Source organism: Grammomys surdaster, unplaced genomic scaffold (genome assembly GCF_004785775.1).
Source record: "Grammomys surdaster isolate TR1022 unplaced genomic scaffold, NIH_TR_1.0 822, whole genome shotgun sequence".
Classification (NCBI taxonomy): Eukaryota; Metazoa; Chordata; class Mammalia; order Rodentia; family Muridae; genus Grammomys; species Grammomys surdaster.
This window is the reverse complement of record NW_021605241.1, coordinates 1-21,158: the sequence shown is the minus strand read 5'-3', so window position 1 is coordinate 21,158 and position 21,158 is coordinate 1. Positions and strand designations below refer to the sequence as shown.

At 41.4% G+C, this 21,158-nt stretch overlaps 2 pseudogenes; both read right to left on the bottom strand.

The window, feature by feature from the left end:
* Positions 1-3,828: 3,828 nt before the first annotated feature.
* On the bottom strand, positions 3,829-6,193 carry LOC114634034 (annotated as a pseudogene).
* A 13,819-nt stretch (positions 6,194-20,012) lies between these two features.
* Positions 20,013-21,070, bottom strand: LOC114634033 (annotated as a pseudogene).
* Between the last annotated feature and the right edge of the window lie 88 nt (positions 21,071-21,158).

Sequence of the window (21,158 nt, the reverse complement as noted above, 5' to 3'; positions counted from 1 at the left end):
CTTGTTAGTGCCATGTTGAGCACTGTGTCAGAATTTTCAGTGCAGACCACTTCAATAAAAAGCACAACTATGCTACTTCATATTTTCATTTCTTGAGGTACTGGACTAAGAAATGAAGGCTTCATGGGAAGAACAGGAAATCTACTAATGGCCACTGGATAACAGGCATCTCATAGCCAGTGAGAGAGAGTCATCCGTGGCACAAATCAGTTGACTCTCCCTCTTAAATGGCTATATATAAAACATGTTGGTTTGTTATCATATCTGTCCACCATGCCAGCTTGGATCATAAGAACAAAATCAGATTTCATTGTAACTTGACAAGTGCAGAGGCAAACTTCAGAGAGTTAGATAAATTGCCCAAAGACTCAAAACTCATAATTGCCTATATAGGGCTTAGAAAGGGTCTCAGGCTCATAGCCCAATGCTCTCCCCACTTTGCCACACTGCCCAGAGCATGGTAAAGAGCATTCTGAAAGTCTGAGTCACTGAAAGCATACAAGCATAACAAATAATAAGAATAAATATGTACCAGGGGCTGATTGGGTACCATGTTCTGCTCACTGGCTACCCATGAACATCAAGTCTTGTGCAAGATTGTACCTCAGGATGAGCCACAAACCTTCTATTCTTTGTCTCAGACACTTTAGAGAAGATGTCAAAGGGAAGGTTATTGTCAGAACTCAGTGTTTTTCTTTGGCCTTGGAGAAGACTGACATTCCAATGTATCTCACTCTCCCTAGAACTACCCTCCCTGCCTCCACTGTGGAACCTGTCCATTTCAAGCTAGACTCCCACATAACACTGGGTGTGGTTCAGACAGTGCTGGGTGTGGCATCCAAAATCCATTGTTTCCAACATTAGTTAAGGTGTCTTCCATATGGCACTATGATTATTGCCCCCATTAAACAGAGTGACCACACAGCAGGAGGTCATAGGGATATGCAAGATAGTTGGACCAATGGAAACGGAATCAGGATTGATACAGAGGGCACCAGGAGCCAGGTGTATTTGTGAAAGTGATGGAGAGAGGGGTGAGAGGGGCAATGGTCAACAGTGGAACCTGCTGGGCTCCAGGGAAGCAGTGTGCATGGCTGGTGGAGGGCTGACACTGGGCAGATCTTTAGAAATGAGAATCAGCAAGAGCAGGTGACAGGGACTCAGATGAGGGCAGATAGGAAGGGTGATGCATTCCCGGGCAGCAGCTGAGACTGAATCCAGGTGCTGGATGTGGAGGTCTGAGCTCTATGCACAGGCACCATTAGCACAAGGTTTGCTGACGCTAAGACAAAGGCATCACCATCTCTAAGACTTCCATTCTAGTGCTTGTTTTTATTTGCTTGCTTGCTTGCTTGCTTGCTTGCCTTGTCTTGTTTTGTCTTGTCTTGTGTTTTTCTATTCTGAAGCCCCTCTACACAGTGTCTCTTTACAGGCCAAGAACTTCTAGTCTCTAACCAAAATGCCCCAGCCTGTACATTTTCCACTAGTCTCAGCACCTGCGGCTGCATGTGACATATCTGCACAGGTTGAATAACCCAAAGGCAGGCAGACTCCCACGTGTCACAAGGATGCTGTTAGCACAGGAGCAAAGCCAGCAAAGAGTAGGGTCAGGAACCCAAGAGCCTATCCTCCCAGAAACACACCTGAAAATCTGATCAACTTCCCAGGACATAGAAACAGCCAGAGGTTTGCAGTGAGAAAGCAAACATAAGTCAAGAGGTGGGCCACATAAATAAACACTCAACCCACTGACTAACCCAACCTGCAAAGGAAGAAGCTTCAGAGAGCATTTGACAGAGTCCGAAAGAACAGAACATCTCCCAGCCTTGAACGGGATAGAAGCTGGCTCAAAAGTATTTGTTGCTTTCATTAAAGACTTTGCATCTAGCTTAATGATAAGACAGCCCTCCCCAAACCTACATGCCACAAGCTCTAAACATTGCTATTACATGAGTCCCAATATATCCTGTTATTGTTTGAGTCCTAAGAATCCTGGCTGCCTTCATCTTGTGGGATATTGATCATATTACCCAACTCATAGGCTATTCCTCCTAGTCTTGGTATTTCTGTGGACAAGGGAATCTTTTCTGATTCTTCTGTAAAGCATCAATGACTCCACATCCACAGGAATGGTAGAGCACAGTGCTTCTGACCCACAATTCCTGCCTCCATTCCTACCACCTTGGTTCTTAGATATGGTCCTCTAACAACCTCAACAATATGGAAGTCTAACACCCCAGAAGGTAGTTCTGAGAAAAGAAACTTTAGTTTAGTGTGGCTCAAATAATCTGTTTTAAAATATACTTTTTTTAAATAGAACAAACATTTAATTCTTTAAAAATTTTCCATGTTGATTTGTCTGATGTCATCAAAACACACTTGATCCCTGGATTTTGTAGCAGATTCTGTTTATATTTTAAGGTGAAGCTCTTACCAAAAGAGAAGTGATTCAAGGACCACAGTAATATAGCCATTAAGGACAATTAATAAACAGAACTTCATGGAGCTTAAAAGTTTCTGTGCAGCAAGAGGCACCGTTTGAACAAAGCAGAAGCCTGAAGAACAGGGGGAAACTGTTATTACACATCTTACACAGAGTTAGTATCTGGGATACAATAAGTAAAAAAAAGAAAAGAAAGAAAAAAACACATCAAGAAAATAACCTGACTAAAAGTGAGTATAAAACTAAACAGAGAATACTAAAAACATGAAACAATGATGGCCAAAGACAGTTTTTTCCTTTCTCTTTTGTTAATGTCAAATGGTTCAAATAATGTTAAACACAAATCATTGACTAATACAGGGCATTAAATATGAATAGTTTTTTTTATTTAAAGAAAAAGAAGAAAGGTTATATACAAAAGAGACCTACAGTCTATAGGCCAGTTTAACAAAGGAAATGTGTTTATAAAATGTCGTGAAACCAGAACCTTCCACCTCTGCTTTGGAGAAGGGCTATCACACAACATTCAGTCAGCCGAAGATGGATTGGTACAAGTGTCTATCCAGAAACTTCAAGTCATTTTTGCATGTGCAGAATCATCCAAATCTTCCCAATCTGAACTGGCTGTCCCATGGCTTTCTTCTATTTCCATATTCCCTACAAGGCTACATGAACTTCAACTCTTGATGAGCCACTTACAACAGCAGTTCCTTAGGAGCCAACATGACAGGAGATCCAGGATTTCCCTTTGAGAAACCATGTGGCCATGTACAGAATGTGTCACAATGAAAAAGTCTTCTCATTCCTTCTTCCAATTCTGTACAGTGTCTCATGGCAACACTATTATCCGCATCAGACTTGTTCCTTCACAAGTCTAAACCTAGAGGTTATATGAAGAAGACAAACATTGAAAACCGAGAACTCAATCCAGAAATAAAGGAACTGGAGGTGTCCAATACCTCTCAGAGAATCTTGCCATCCTTAGGACAGTCCAGTCCAGTGTACTGATAGTCTGTCGATCAATACTGGCAGCTTGAGGGCTTTTTCCCTTCTCGAATGGGTCTTTTGTTTAGTGGCACCATGACATTTGGTTAACAAAGGTTAGCAGCTGTCTTCATTTTAAACGCTGATAAACTTAAGACAATTCATAAATAAATACAGCAGGGGAAGCTAGCCCACACTGACAAACACTTCAAGGACCACTGAGTTCATGGGCACCATTTCATTTGGGGCTCAGTCTCATGTGGAGAGAAGGGCATTACAGAACTTTCTTCTCAAAAATGCTGAACATTGGTATCAAATGGACAAAACAGTTATTTATCAAGGGATGTAAAAGATCCAACCCTAGGGAATCCAGGATACACACAGGTACTTTAGAGGTATACTTTTTAAAGTGTCCTCATTATCCCTTTCAGCTTAAACTGTCAATCATCTCTGAGAGCTCAAGCAGACGGTCATCTTCATCTTTCCCAGGATCCAAGTCCATCCCAGCTTCTAATTCGCCCCCTGAAATTTCCCATATTAGTTTACCGAAGTCATCTTTCACAGATTGGAGGCTTTCCCGTCGGGGCCGAGCTGAGGCAGAATGGATTTGTTGCCCTCTGGGATGAGGAAGGGCCAGATCCTTCTGGAGCAAGTGTTCTCAAGAAGCTTGGGCTGAAAACAGCACAGAACTGTCTTTCGATTTTTCTATCTCAGACATGGTGATTGATTTATCCTCAGAGAGGAGTTGGATGACAGCCACAGCTGCTTTCTTGGTGGGGCTGCTTTCTTGGTGGGGCTTCCCTGCAGGGCGCTGCTGAAGCTGAAGGGCTTCACCTCTGCGATGGGAGCAGAGTGCACCTCCACAGCCCTGCCTTTGGGAGCCAATATGGGAAGTGAGACAACCTCGACCACAGATGGCTTCACATTTACTTTGGGGTTGGTTTCTACCTCCCCTCTCTGGGATGACTCCACGTGGAGCCGTTTTGCCAGGTGCCTAGTGATGCCAGATATAGGAGTGAGCACCCGCTTCCCCATCACTCTGGTAGAGCAAGAAGCCTCATCTCCACGCTCAGATGAAAAGGCTGATTTCTCGTTTTGTGACTTTCCTCTCCCCTGCTGTCTCTCGGTGTGTTTCTCTTTGACAGTGCCACATCTGTTGGCTGGAAGTTTTGTGGGGTCACTTATGGTCTCATCTGAAGTCTCAACAGCCTCCATCTTGGACACACTGTTCTGGGAAGGAGCATCACCACTGTCTTCAAGTTCAAGTGTTTTCTCTTCTTTTGCACCTGCTCTCTTGGGGATGCGGAGAAGCCTCTTCTGCCTTGGGGCAGCCTCAGCTTGAGGTCGGGAGTTGCCACTACTCTCAGAGCTTTGCTGCATCCTCAGGGCCTTCTCCAGTTTAATCTCCTCTAGCATCTTAACACGCACTTCCTACATAGACCTGGCTCTTCCTGCAGGCTCTTCTAGTTGTCCTCTGCTAACAGCAACAGTTGGCAGATTCGCTGTCTTTTTCACTTCAGTATCTTCTCTCAGCTTGAGGTAACGTGGATCCTTTTTGGATTTCTGTCTTTCCATTTCCTGCTGCCAATGTTTCTTTTCAGCCAGGACCTCAGAGAAGGTTTTGATCTGCACTGAGGAACAACTTCCTGTTCCTGATGGAGGATCATCAGCTCCTGAAGGTTTTTCTGTCTTCAGTTTAGTTTGCAGTTCTCCATGATTCTGACTGGCTCTTTCTAGAAGAATCTCTTCTAAAGTCTTCACGTGAGTCTCACCGACTTTATGAACTCTCATTTTCTTTGGTGCTTTATCAATGTCAGTTTCTGGTCGTTCCACTCTTTTACCCAGCCTCTGTGCAAGGCTTCGCTTTAATGGGGGATCCCAGTCACCATCCCCTGAAAGCTTTCGTTTCCCCAGTCTCTCACTAAGACTCAGTCTAAGCAAGGGCTCTTCCTGTTTGCTTGATAGAGTTACTGTCCTCACCACTGTCTGAACCTTCTTCTCGGGGCCTGGATTGGACTGAGACTGATGTAAAACCCTGGAAACTCCCGAGGGGACACCTTGCTTCTTAGATTTTTCTTTCATTTTCTCTGATTTAATTTCCTCAAGAGTTTTTATTCCAAAATTCAAACATTCACCTTGCTTTAAACTGACTCCAGGTTTTCGGGCAGAAGCCACTTGTGATCCATTATGGATGTGAGGAGTTGGTTGCAGGGCAGGTGTTTTGTTTTCATCGCCCTCATCAGAAAACTGACCATCATCTTCATCATCATCATCTTGAGCATCGTCATCTGCAATATTGACTATAAGAGTCCGATGTGTGGAGATGGGAACATTTCCTGAACTCCCTACTTTCATTTCACTCCGAAGCTGAAGGGAGGAGTTAGAGTGAACAAACATCTTGTTCTGGTGAACTGTGAGCTGGCTAGCCTTTACTTCTTCTTGTGACTCAGGCACACTAGGCAGCACAGTTTTGCTTGGAGGTAGGAATACTCCATCAACATAACGACTTCTGGTGTGATGGAAAGCTCAATTTAGTTTTTGACATCCCATTGGCTGATTTTCCCAATAGCAAGGAATTTCACTTCGTTTTTTGTCAATCTCCATGTGGTGAAATCTGCACACCCATCGAAAACAACGGCCTTCTTGCCATAGAGTGCAGACACGTTCATTCCCTAGTGCAGCTTCACAGTGACGGAATGGGCAGCTGTCACCTTTGGTGCATGTAGAATAGAAATAAAAATAGCAGTCTTCTCCCTGATTAGGCATGCTGGCCAACAGTGGCTTCCTGAACAAGCCACTGCTTCCTCCAAGTATTCTTGAAATGGACTTACTCTTCCAATGACAACTCAACCACAGAAATTGTTAGCTGATTGCTTTCAACAGGGACACCCGTGTCTTCACTCAGTTCCAAACTATTATGTCTTTTACTCACACTTAATACTCCTCAATTTCCCAGGAGTATTTTTGGGCAGGGAATATCGCCAAATCATCGAATAGAAAATTAACTGAACCAATGAAATTGTCTTCGACTTCTGAGTGCTGCCAAGTCTTTCTCTTTTCTTAGCTGCAATCGCCCGCTGTCCTCACATCAGCCGAACAAGAAGAAACCCAAGATTTCTAGGGTCTGAAGACACTTTTTAAAGTGGTCAACATCCTTAATCATGAGAGAAATACAAATTAAAACTACTTTGAGAATTGTCTTGCCCAAGTCAGAATGGCCAAGATCAATAACACAAATGACAGCACGCATTGAGGAGCATATAGAGAAAGAAGAGTCATTGCTGGTGAGACTGCACAATGGGATTGACACTCTGGAATTCAGGGTAAGGGTTCTCAAAAACCTGAATATTGATCTGCCCCAAGATCTAGCTAGACCATGCTTGGGCATCTACCCAAAAGACTCTACATCTTACTCCAGAGACACTTTCTGATCAGTGTTCAATGCTGTTTTATTCATAATAGTCAGAAGTTAGAAACAGACTAGCTGTCCATCAGCTGATGATGGATAATGAAATATGTGGCATATTTACATGATGGAATAGTTTCCGGCTGTTAAAGAAAGTGATATTTGTAGGTAAATGGATGGAGATAGAAGCAATCATCCAGAGAGACCCAAAACCCAAGCACCAAAAAATACATGTTGCATGTTAGCTCTTTATGGGGATGTTAGCATTTGAACGTTAGGGTTGTGCATCTCATTTAGAATAATCACAAAGGTTAGATAGCTAATAAAGGACCAGGAGGGACGAGGGGATCTCCCAAGGAAGGGAAAAAAGAATTCAGTACCATAAAGGATAAAGAGGAAACTCTAATAGTAGTAGTGAATGGAGAAGAGGATGGAAGGACAGAGTGAAGGAGGGACTGTGGAGAAGCAAAGCTAACATTAAAAACCTTCTAGAAGCCATATGGAAACCTACTACCACAGAAACTCCCTAAAATACACACATATATAAAAGGAATTTTAATGAATTTACCATGTCATGGGAAGAAATAATGACCCAACTAGTCATTCATACATTACCAAGTAACCGACCCCCAGGACCAGGAGTCGATTACATTTTTGTGGACTCACTAGTCAAAGTGGTTCTCATAGATCCCTCAAACACTACAGGCTACTGCCAATGTAATTGGGTACCCTCCACAACCTGAAGAAGTTGAGTTGGTGCCAAACTAGAAGATGTTTCAGTCCTACTGGCTAGAGTTCATAGTGTTGGAAAGTACTCTACCTGATAGCATCAGAGAAAACTCATCCATATTCACACCCAGCTACAGACCCTGGAATGACAATAGCAACCTGCCTATAAGCCATCGTGGTGCAAGAGGGACACAAGTGTCTACAGGAGTAATAAACTGATTTACTTTTTGTTGGACAAGGCCCACACCATGAGATAAAACCCATACCAGACACTGTGAGAAGCTGAGACCTGAGACTTGAGGGGTCAAGAACCCTAAGGGCAAACCCAGTACTACTACTCTATGAAAGGAACACAGCAGCAAAAGGACTCCTAATCACATATTACTATACCCATAGATCAGTGCCTTGCCCATCCCACATCAGAGATGCTGCTTGCAGCAGATTGTAATTAATACAAGCCCATGGGTGTTCAATGTGCAGGGAGGGAGAGACCTTGGAGCATTCAATCCTAAATGGGATGTCTTTATCACACCCTCAGGGATCCATGAGGATGTGGAGTTAGAATGACTGTAAGAGCCAGAGATGATGGAATACACAAAGAAAATATTGTTTTCCAGACACAACAGAGCTGCTGCACACAGGAACTACATCCACAAGACACACACAAGTTAAAGCAAGACCAATCTCAGGACAGAGGAAGACAAAGTGCCACTCTGAATCAAGAAAATATTTCTAAATGGTACCTGTGAGGGGAGGATCTATAAGTTTTCTTCAAAATACAGTGACACTGGTACCCACTCTCTAGGGTAGGCCTTGTGCTCAGGAGTAGTTGACCAGAATAAAATGGACTCCATAATTTTGTGTGCTTTTTTTTTGTTTAGTGGGTTACGTTGGTGTTTGTTTGCATCTGTGTGGTCTTTTACAGAGAAAAAAAAATTCATAAATCACCTGCTGCCTGAGTTCCCAGGAATCTGAGAGACTCTGAAGAGTAGGAAGCATTGGAAAAGGCGTTTGGAGGGTCTGAAATAGCTCTAGAACAACAACAACAAAAATAACAAAACAAAGGCTAATCATATGGGAAGATGCTTTTAAAATGTGGAGTCAGGAAACTGGAAGGCAAGGTGGTGGAACAGAGCCTTATCCAAAGGATGATCAATCTATACCCCTTCTGAGACTGTAAGACTATATGCCCATATCCATAATGACACACATCCTCCAACAAGGCCACACTCATAGTTATACACCTACTCCAATAAGACCAGAACTCCTAATAGTGACATTCCCTGGGCCAAGCATATACAAACTGTCATATTACATTCCCTGGCCCCAATTAGCTTCTACTCCACCAGCCAACATGTTTACCCTGGGCAACGAGTGGTACAGAGAAAACTGCCGAGTTCTGCTGCTTGCTGGGGCTAGAAAACGTCTTCCTTGTTATTTCACATTATTACTAGCTTTCTGTTTTCCAACTCCTTTGATTGGCTCTGATGGAACTTGCTCTACACACTGACTTGGAACTCAGAGATCTGTGTTCCTGTCTCCTGAGCACTGGGATTAGAGGTATGGCCCATCACTTCTGGACTAAGATTTTTCTCTTCTTAGAACTTGCTCTGCTGGCCTCAGAACTCAGAGAGCTGCTTGATTCACTCTCCTGGGATTAAAGGTTTCCACTATCATGCCTGGATCTAATCTTAGCTGGCTGGGATCTTGCTCCAAGGGCAACAATCCCTTGATTCAATCTAATATCTCTTGGACCACAGGATTCAGCTCCATTTCACTTCCTAGTGCACCTTAATACTCCAACCACAAATTTCACATTTTTCCTTTCTAAGCTTGCTACACTTGTTCAAAATGCTCTTCATGAGGATTAACTAGAGAAAAAGTCTCCACTGGGCTTTTTTGAGGCTTCTTTCATCAATGCAATCAATTTAAATCTCTTTAACCTTATCCTCAGCTGGACTCTTCCGACAAGGGCAACAAGTAGCCACATCTTTGCCAAAATACCACAAAAACAGTCTCTAGGCCACATACTGTAATTCTTCTCCACTCAAATCTCATAGGCTATGTATGCACAGTTGAAATTGCTCTCAACAACAAGTTCTTCCATATTCCCACTAGGATGGCCAATTAAGCACCCACATAAAACATTCCACTGTTTTCCAAATCCAGAGTCCCAAAATGCACATTCTTCCAAACAAAAGCATGGTCAGGCCTATCAGAGCAATACTCCAGTCTCTGATACCAACTTCTGTCTTAGTTAGGGTTTTACTGTTGTAAACAGACACAATGACCAAGGCAACTCTTATAAAGAGAACATTGAATTGAAGCTGACTTACCAGTTCAGAGGTTCAGTCTATTATCATCAAGGTGGGAGCCTGGTGTAGAAGGACCTGAGAGTTCTATATCTTGTTCTGAAGGCAAACAGGAGAAGACCGGCTTCCAGGGAGCTAAGAGCAGGGTATAAAACCCACATCCACAGTGATGCACTTCCTCCCACAAGGCCACACCCACAATGACACACCTACTCCAACAAGGCCACACCTCCTAAAAGTGCCACTCCATAGCCCATCACATTACACTCCCTGGCTCCAGTTAGATTGTTCAAACACATGAGACTATGGGGGCCATACCTAGTCATAGTATAATAATAAGTACCTTTAGTTCAACTTCCAAAGTCCCCATAGTCTACAGCACTCTCAGACTTCAACATCCCACTCTCAGCAAAAGGCAGATCATAGAAACAGAAACTAAACAGAGACCCAGTGAAACTAAGAGAAGTTATGAAACAAATGGATTTAACAGATATCTTTAGAATATTTTATCCTAAAACAAAAAAAATGTATACCTTCTTCTCAGCACCTCATGGTACCTTCTCCTAAACTGACCATATAATTGGTCACAAAACAGGCCTCAATGGATACAAGAAAATTAAAATTATCCCATGCATCCTATCAGATCACTGTGGGCTAAGGCTGGTCTTCAATAACAACAAAAACAATGCAAAGCCCACATACACATGGAAACTGAACAAAGGTCTATTCAATGATGAATTGCTCAGGGAAGAAATAAAGAAAGATAGCAAAGACTTTTTAGAATTCAATGAAAATGAAGGCACATCATATCAAAACTTGTGTGACACAATAAAAACAATTCTAAGAGGAAAGCTCTGAGTGCCTAGAAAAAGAAACTGGAGAGAACATACATTAGCAGCTTGACAGCACACCTGAAAGCTCTTGAACAAAAAGAAGCAAATACACCCAAGAGGAGTAGAAGGCAGGAAATAATCAAACTCAGGGATGAAATCAACCAAGTAGAAACAAAAAGAACTGTACAAAGATAAAACAAAACCAGGAGCTTGTTCTTTATGAAAATCAGCAAGACAGATAAACCCTTACCCAGGCTAACCAGAGGGCACATAAACATTATCCAAACTAATAAAATCAGAACTGAAAAGGGAGACATTATAACAGTAACTGAGGGAATTCAAAAAATCATCAGGTCCTGCTACAAAAGCCTATACTCAACAAAACTGGAAAATCTGGATGAAATGGACAATTTTCTAGACAGACACCAGGTACCAAAGTTAAATCAGGGTCAGATAAACCATCTAAACAGGTCCATAAACCCTAAAGAAATAGAAGCAGTCATTAAAAGTCTCCTCACCAAAAAAGGTCCAAGACCGGATGGTTTTAGTGCAGAATTCTATCAGACCTTCAAGGAAGACCTAATACCAATTCTCTTCAAACTATTCCACAAAATAGGAACAGAAGGAATACTACCCCATTTGTTCTATGAAGCCACAAATATGCTCATACCTAAACCACACAAAGACTCAACAAAGAAAGAGAACTTCAGACCAAACTCTCTATGAATATCAATGCAAAAAAAAAAAAACCTCAATAAAATTCTCACATACCGAATCCAAAACCACATCAAGACATCATGATCAAGTAGGCTTTATGCCAGGGATGCAGGGATGGGTCAATATATGAAAATCCATCAACATAATCCACTGTATAAACAAACTCAAAAGAGAAAAATAACATGATCATCTCACTAGATACTGATAAAGCATTTGACAAAATTAAACATCCCTTCATGTTAAAAGTCTTGGAAAGATCAGGAATTCAAAGCCCATGCCTAAACATAGTAAAAGCAATTTACAGCAAACCAGTAGCCAACATCAAACTAAATGGAGTGAAATTTGAAGCAATTCCACTAAAATCAGGGACTAGACAAGGCTGCTCACTCTCTCCCTACCTATTTAATATAGTACTGGAAGTCTTAGCCAGAGTAATTAGAAAATAAAAAAAGGTCAAATGACTACATATTGGAAAGGAAGAAGTCAAAATCTCACTATTTGCAGATGATATGATAGTATACTTAAGTGACCCCAAAACTTCCACCAGAGAAATCCTAAACCTGATAAACAACTTCCGCAAAGTGGCTGGTTATAAAATTAACTCAAACAAATCAGTAGCCTTCCTCTACTCTAAGGAAGAACAGGCTGAGAAAGATATTAGGGAAATGAAACCCTTCACAATAGTCACAACATAATATAAAATAGCTTGGTGTGAATCTAACCAACCAAGTGAAATACCTGTATGACAAGAACTTCAAGTCCCTGAAGAAAAAGTTTGAAGAAGATCTCAGAAGATGGAAAGATCTCCCATGCTCATGGATTGCAAGGTTAATATGGTAAAACCAGCCATCTTGTCCAAAACAATCTACAGATTCAATGCAATCCCCTTTAAAATTCCAATTTAATTCTTCATAGTCTTAGAAAGAGCAATTTGCAAATTCATTTGGAATAACAAAAAATCTAGGATAGCAAAAACCATTCTCAATAATGAAAGAACTTCTGGGGGAATCACCATCCCAGACCTCAAGCTGTATTACAGAGCAATTGTGATTAAAAAAAAAACTGCATGGTATTGGTACAGAGACAGGCAAGAAGATCAGTGGAATAGAATTGAAGACCCAGAAATGAACCCACACACCTATGGTCACTTGATCTTTGACAAAAGAGCTAAAACTGTCCAGTGGCCAGTATGTAAAAGAATGCAAACTAATCCATTCTTATCTCCTTGTACAAAGGTCAAGTCCAGGTGAATCAAGGACCTCCACATAAAACCAGATACACTGAAATTAACAGAAGAGAAAGTGAGGAAGAGCCTTGAACACATGGGCTCAGGGGAAATTTCCCTAAAGAGAACAGCAATAGCTTATGATCTAAGATCAAGAATTGACAAATGGGACCTCATAAAATTGCAAATCTTCTGTAAGGCAAAGGACACTGTCAATAGGACAAAATGGCAACCAACAGATTGGGAAAAGATCTTCACCAATCTTACAACTGATAGATGGCTAATATCAAATATATACTAAGAACTCAAGAAATTATACTCCAGACAATCAGATAATCCTATTAAAAATGGGGTATAGAGCTCAACAAAGAATTCTCTACTGAGGAAACTCGAATGGTCAAAAACCACCTAAAGAAATGTTCAACATCCTTAGTCATCAGGGAAATGCAAATCAAAACAACCCTGAGATTCTACCTCACACCAATCAGAATGGCTAAGATCACTCAGGTGATAGCAGACACTGTCGAAGATGTGGAGAAAGAGGAAGACTCCTCCATTGTTGGTGGGATTGCAAGCTGGTACAACCAGTGTGGAAATCACTCTGGCGGTTCCACAGAAAATTGGACATAGTATTACCTGAGGATCCAGCTATACCACTCCTGGGCATATACCCAAAAGATGCTTCAACATATAACAAAGGACACATTCTCCACTATTTTCATAGCAGCTTTATTTATAATAGCCAGAAGCTGGAAAGGACCCAGAAGTCCTTCAACAGAGGACTGGATACAGAAAATGTGGTACATTTACACAATAGAATATTACTTGGCTATTAAAAACAATGACTTCATAAAATTCTTAGGCAAATGGATGGAACTAGAAAATATCATCGTGAGTGAGGTAACCCAATCAAAAAAGAACACATATGGTATGCACTCACTGATAAGTGTATATTAGCCCAAAAGCTCAAAATACCCAAGTGACAACCCTCAGAACACATGAAGCTCATAAAGAAGGAAGACAAAAGTGTGGGTGCTTCAGTACTTCTTAGAAGGAGCAACAAAATACTCATGGGAGCAAATATGCAGACAATGTGGAACAGAGACTGAAGAAGGGGCTGTCCAGAGACTGCCCCACATGGAGATCCAGTCCATGAGCAGTCACCAAAGGCAGACACTGTTGTGGGGGCCAGGAAGTGCATGCTGACAGGAGCCTGATATAGCTGTCTCTTAAGAGCCTCTGCCAGAGACTGACATATGCAGTGGCAGATGCTTCCAGCCAACCATTGAACTGTTCATGGGGTCAATGGAGGAGTTAGAGAGAGGAATGAAGGAGCTGAAGGGGGTTTCCACCCAATGGGGAGAGCAACAATACCAACCAACCAGAGCTCTCAGGGTCTAAACAATCAGCCTGGGAAAACACATGGAGAGACCCATGGCTCCAGTCTTATATGTAGGGGAGGATGGCCTTGTTGGGCATTGGTGTGAGAGGAGGCCCTTGGTTCTGTGAAGGCTGGATGCCTCAGTGTGGGGGAATGCCAGGGCAGGGAGGCAGGAGTGGGTTGGTAGGTGGGGGCACACTCTCATAGAACCAGGAAGAGGGGGGATGGGATGAGGGCTTCAGGGGGAAAATAGGGAAATTGGATAATGTCTGAAATGTAATTAAATAAAATATCCAATGTTTAGAAAAATAAATGCTGAAAAAAATCAAGTTTTTAATTTGTATACTGATAGCCAATATATAGATCATGGTTCAAAGTTACTTCAAACTGTTCCTTTTTTAGATACTGCTAATTCTCAAATTTTGCAATTTCTTATGCAAATACAGTTCATTTAAGAGAGTGTACTGTTCCTTAACTTTTTAGGACATTTAAGAGCGTGTTCTGGATTGTTTGGACCCCTTAGGACAATGCCAGAGCCGATTTGTATACCTGGCAGATTATAGGCCTTACACAGGAAGAGTTAGACAAACAATCTCGTTGTTTACATCATCAAAATAGTAATAGCTTGAGACAACAATTTGGTATTTATAGAGAATGTGCACATCAAATTGAAAAGACTTGTCCTGATTGTCCTCAATTTCTACCTGTACCACATAATGGTGTTAATCCTTGAGGCTCATACCTAATCAATTATAGTGAATGGATGTTACTCATATTTCTGATTTTGGACAATTAAAATATGTACATGCAACTGTTGATACCTTTTCACACTTTCTACTTGCAACTGCTTTAACAGAAGCAACTAAAGATGTAATTATTGTCTACATTGCTTTTCTATGTTGGCTGTTCCAAATCAGATTAAAACATAATAGAACTCAATATTCTAGTCAAGCATTTGAGACTTATTGTCAATAATGTAATAGTACCCATATTATAGGGATTCCTTACAATCCTCAAGGACAAGGTATTGTGGAACAAGCCCATAGAACTTTAAAACAATATCTTCATAAAATAAAAAAGGGAGAAGTATATCTCCATATGCCACAAATTTATTTAAATCATGTTTTTTTTTATTTTTAATTTTTAAAAATTTGGATGCCAAGGAGCTTCTTCTGAGTGTCTGTGACACTCAACAATTAAGCATACTTATGCCTAGGTGAAAAGGAAGGATCCACTTAGTGGCATATGGCATGTTCCTGATCAGGTATTTAATATGGAGAAGAGGGCATGTTTGTGTTTTTTTCTGCAGGATGCTGAAACAGTATGATAGCTGACAGTGTGGTTGGTGAGACATGCTAATGCTGGGACAAAGAATGATGCTGACCTGTCAGCTTGCTGAGTGACCTGACAATGGCGACTGGGAAGCTGCATTGGACATATGTTTCTGATCCACTTTGCTTGCCTATATCTCAGATGAGATAAGCTGCCATGTCTCAAGTTTTCAGACCTTGTGGGTCTAGAAGTCAATCCAATACTGCAATTAACAGTCGTCATTTGGAAGGCTGCTTCTAGTCATTTTCAGAGACATATTTAGGAGTTAGCTGCAGTTCTCTATGATGTTATGTTAGCAAGAGTTAAAGTTGGGACAAGATCTGGATTTGAAACAAGTGTTAGTACATGTGTTAAGGCTCTTTCAATTGTCAAGTTAAAATTACTTTTGTTTTTTCTACATTTTAATGTAAGTCATATTGATTGTACACTTTCTAATTGTGTTAGTGTGTTGAAACCTGGCATGTCTGTTATGGAGTTCTATCACCCAGCTTTTGTTTTATTGCCCTGAGTATTACAGGATCTTGGTATTCTGAAAAGAAGTTTGCAAGTACTGGAAGAAGTGAGTCAGGTTTAAGCAGAAGCTAGAGGGTAGTGGGCTTGATTATTACTGGTATAACAGGTTTAATTACATGAATTGCTAGTACCACTGTTTCTGCAATTGCTTTGACACAAGAAATTAAGATAGCTACTTTTGTTAATCATTTAGCAAAAAAAAAAAAAGAAATGTTACTAATGTGTTGAGTATACAAGAGGATCTAGATAGGCATGTGGAACAACAGATTGAGGCTCTTTACCCTATTCAAATTATTGGAACGAGGTTCAGAGTTTAAGAATAAGGAGTCATCTCAAGTGTCATGCCAAAGATCAACGGATTTATGTTACTTCTAAAATTTACAATGATAGTCATTAAAACTAGGGAAAAAGACACTTGCAGGGTATTTGGCATAATTCTAACACCTCTCTGGATGTTTTAACTTTGTATAGTGAGCTTATGATTTTAAAGAATGCTGTTCTACTGTGTAACCACCCGTTCTGCTGCTCCGGTCCGCGGGTCAGGGCCTAGCAAGAGAGAGAGTGGGGATGGAGACGCGAAGAATGGAGACAAGACAGGGAGTCTGATCAAGTCTCGTTTATTGGAAGGAAATCCTTTACCACGTGCCTTACCCTCGTGGGCAAGCACAGCTGAAGGCACTACGTCATGTGCCTTGCAGTGTGGATATCACGTGCACCTAGCTAGCAGTGAGGAGACCACGTGCACCCAGCAACATGGATATCACGTGCGCCTTGCAGCTGGTGGCACTAAACAGCAAAACAAGATATGTGAGAAAAACAAGATATTTATCAGAGTGTGCTCAGCTGTTGTAGGCTGTTGAAAACAAGTCTCTTGTCAGGGTATATGGCCTGAGATGGCTGCAAAGATGAAAGCCACTTTCGGCTAGGAGTCGGCTCCCAACACTGCTGCACTTTCATGCTGCAGATACTGCTGATGAAATTATCCATGGCCTAAGGTCACTATTTTCATTTTGGCCAAGCTTCAAGAATGGCATTTATAGCTTGATCATGCTAACCCTTTTTGTCCTGGGAATATTTTTATTCCTGCCCATCATGTTAAAGCTTGTCTTTATCAACATCAGCATGTTGGCAGCCAAAGTACATGACTTGAAACTGAAAATGGACCCCCAGACAGAGTTATTAATTTAACAGTCTGGCAAGCCAAGGATGGGTAAGATTCTGCACAGATCCTTACCAACCTAAGACAGAAAGTACATTACATTTGATAAGGCATATTCCACAACTGGTAAGGAAGGCATTCTTGGCAGAATGACCTAAGACAAGTGCAGTCTTGTTTATAAAATAATAAAGGGGGAAGATGTGGAGAGCTTTTGTGGCTTCTTGGCAGGAAACTGACATTGGCCACGGACAAGGAACTGGGCTTCAGGCTGGAATCTGACATTAGGCTAGAACAAAGAAGTAATTTCAGGCAGGAATCTAAATCTTAAGCTAGAACAAGGAAGTAGGCTTTGGGCATGAAAATGACTTTGGGCTAGGACAGGAAAGTTGGCTCAGATATTTTGGTCATTCTGATAAGCCCTTAGAAACAGTGATCACAGGAGTGTTCACAGGATTTTGTTTATTGCCTTGCTTTTTCTTTGACTATTTGTGTTATTGTCTTGCTTGTTCCTTGACTATCTATTGTATTGTATTGTTAGTTCCTCAACCTAGAACTGACCTTAATACTTGCATGTAATTAAAATGTTATAAAAGCAGATTGGGAAAAAATTTCAAAATTAAAAAGAAGAAAAGGAAAAAAATAAGTATTCAAATAAAACTTATCATTGTGTTCTGCTGACAACCTTTAACCCACATTGGATCCGTATTAAAATTGCTAAACTTTGATTTCAGGAAAAAAAAAAAGCATCTCTTTAAAGTGTGCAAGCAAATCAGCAGCACCCAACCAGGTGATTCCATTGTGCACAGTGCTTGCAAAATTAACAATGACAGAAATCACAAGAGAAATGGTGATACAATTACAAATGTGACACATTGGCCCTGGGGAAGTCTGTGTGAATAGCAGTGCTGTGTGAACAAGTTACTTTGAGCTTACTGTCTCATTTGGACAACAGAGACCAGTAAAACTTTATTCACGAGTTGTTGCAAAGATTTAGTGATACAGAGAATGTGAACCATGAAGAATGACAGAGGTTGCTAATGTGTTAGCCCTGTGGTGTTATTAACACTAGAAACCAAACAAGAGCATTTCCTCATTGCTATAATCAAGGGACCATTTTCCTTAAGAGAGCACAGCAAACATTTCTCTTAACAAAATTGTAGCAGAGTACTTCTACTAGTTTCTTCTATTGGAAAGAGGTGTGTGTGAGAGAGAATGGGGTTGGTAAAGAGGATGGTGATGTTCCTCCTAAGGTATTCATAGACAGGTTGCTTCAAAGCATTTAACTTTAGTGCAGTGAAAAGATGATGGCCCTGAAATGAAATGAAATGAAATGAAATGAAATGAAATGAAATGAAATGAAATGGAATGGAATAAAAAGCTTAGGTTTATATCATGCCTAGTGATGACTAGTGATCCTATTAAATTCATGATTTGTGTGGGTGCTCAACAGATGCATAGCAGATTCAAAGAGTAATGTATTGCTAGACCTCCATTGCTTGGAAGGGCTATAGCTTTAGTCTTCTGCACTCTGCTTCATTTAAAGATCTTGAGACAGTGGCAAGAACTTAAAAGCAGAATCAGGAAGAGTAGGTGTCTGCAGGTGGAACAAACATTCAGAGGCTGATGGAAATGTTGCCCCTCCAGAATATTCTTTTAGGAATTTGGTTAAACTTAAAATTTAACTGTCCCAGGACACATTCTGGGAGGAGCACATTCCTTAGTCAGAGGACACTTCCCAGATTAACATTCAGAGGAGGAAGGGAAAAGCAGATTAACATTCCTGAGACCACAGGGGAGGGAACCCACCTGCAGGTGAGAAAGGCTCAGAGCAAGTAAACACACTCTGCAGGACTGACCAATCCTTGTCACTTACAGACAAGGGAGGTCCTTGTCACCTCATTCCCCAAAGACCAATCAGTTTAAAAGTCACACTGTTCCATCAATCATATTGTGCCTAGTCAGCTTTTCTAGTCCACTCCTTAAATGGTATAAAAATTGATTTTAGCTCCAACTCGGAGTTCTCTCTTCTTGCTTGCATTCGAGAGAACCCCAGTGCACTGGTTATTATTATTATTATCACTAAATCTCATGTTTTTACAGCAAATCCCCTTTCCGTGTGTGTTTCTGTGGGAGTGCATGCCCTGGTTTGGATCGTAGAGTCCAACAGTTCTCTTTACTGTCCAGTAGCTACTGATGTGTACTCCATTATCACTGAACACTTATAACACTGGGTGTGGTTCAGACAGTGCTGGGCGTGGCATCCCAAATCCATTGTTTCCGACATTAGTTAAGGTGTCTTCCATATGACACTTTGATTATTGCCCCCATTAAACAGAGTGACCACACAGCAGGAGGTCATAGGGATATGCAAGATAGTTGGACCAATGGAAACGGAATCAGGATTGATACAGAGGGCACCAGGAGCCAGGTGTATTTGTGAAAGTGATGGAGAGAGGGGTGAGAGGGGAAATGGTCAACAGTGGAACCTACTGGGTTCCAGGGAAGCAGTGTGCATGGCTGGTGGAGGGCTGACATTGGGAAGATCTTTAGAAATAAGAATCAGAAAGGGCAGGTGACAGGCACTCAGATGAGGGCAGATAGGAAGGGTGATGCATTCTCGGGCAGCAGCTGAGACTGAATCCAGGTGCAGGATGTGAAGGTCTGAGCTCTATGCACAGGCACCATTAGCACAACGTTTCCTGACCCTAAGACAAAGGCATCACCATCTCTAAGACTTTCATTCCAGTGCTTGTTTTTGTTAGTTTGTTTGCTTCCTTGCTTGCTTGCTTGCTTGCTTGTCTTGTTTTGTCTTGTTTTCTGATGCCCCCTGTACACAGTGTCTGTTTACAGGCCAAGAACTTCTAGTCTCTAACCAAATTGCACCAGCTTGTATACTTTCTATTAATCTCAGCACCTGGGGCTGCATGTGAAATAGCTGCATAGGTTGAACAACCCAAAGGCAGGCAGACTCCCACGTGTCACAGGGATGCTGTTAGCACAGGAGCAAAGCCAGCAAAGAGTAGGGTCAGGAACCCAGAAACACACCTCAAAATCTGATCAACTTCCCAGGATATAGAATCATTCAGAGGTTTACAGTGAGAAAGCAAACATAAATCAAGAGGTGGGCCACTTACATAAAAACTCAACCTACTGTCACCACCCACTGAAAGTTTTCGTTTCTGCAGTCTCTCAGAAGACTCAGTCTAAGCAAGGGCTCTTCCTGTTTGCTTGATAGAGTTACAGTCCTCACCACTGTCTGAACCTTCTTCTCAGGGTCTGGATTGGACTGAGGCTGATGTAAAACACTGGAAACTCCCAATAAAACACCTTGCTTCTTAGATTTTTCCTTCATTTTCTCTGATTTAATTTCCTCAAGAGTTTTTATTCCAAATTTCAAACATTCAACTTGTTCTTAACTGACTCCAGGACTGCAGGCAGAAACCACTTGTAATCCACTATGGATGTGAGGAGTTGGTTGCAGGGCAGGTGTTTTGCATTTATCGCCCTCCTCAGAAAACTGATCATCATCTTCATCATCATCATCTTCATCATCATCATCTGCAATATTGACTATAACAGTTGGATGTGTGGAGATGGGAACGTTTCCTGAACTCCCTACTGTCATTTCACTCCGAAGCTGAAGGGAGGAGTTAGAGTGAACAAACACCTTGTTCGGGTGAACTGTGAGCTGGCTAGCCTTTACTTCTTCTTGTGACTCAGGCACAGTGGGTAACACAGTTTTGCTTGGAGGTAGGAACACGCCATCAACATAACAACTTCTGGTGTGATGGAAAGCGAAATTTAGTTTTTTATATTCTGTTAGCCGATTTTCTCAATTGCAAGGAATTTCACTTTCTTTTTTGTCAGTTTACATGAGGCGAAATCTGCAAACCTGTCGAAAACAATGGCCTTCTTGCCACAGAGTGCATACACTTTTGTTTCCTAGTGCAGCTTCACATTGATGGAATGGGCAGCTGTCACATTTGGTGCATGTAGAATAGAAATAAAAATAGCAGTCTTCTCCCTGATTAGTCATACTGGCCAAAAGTAGCTTCATGGAACAAGCCACTGCTTCCTTGAGGTAAAGACAAGCTCCAAGTACTCTTGAAATGGACTTACTCTTC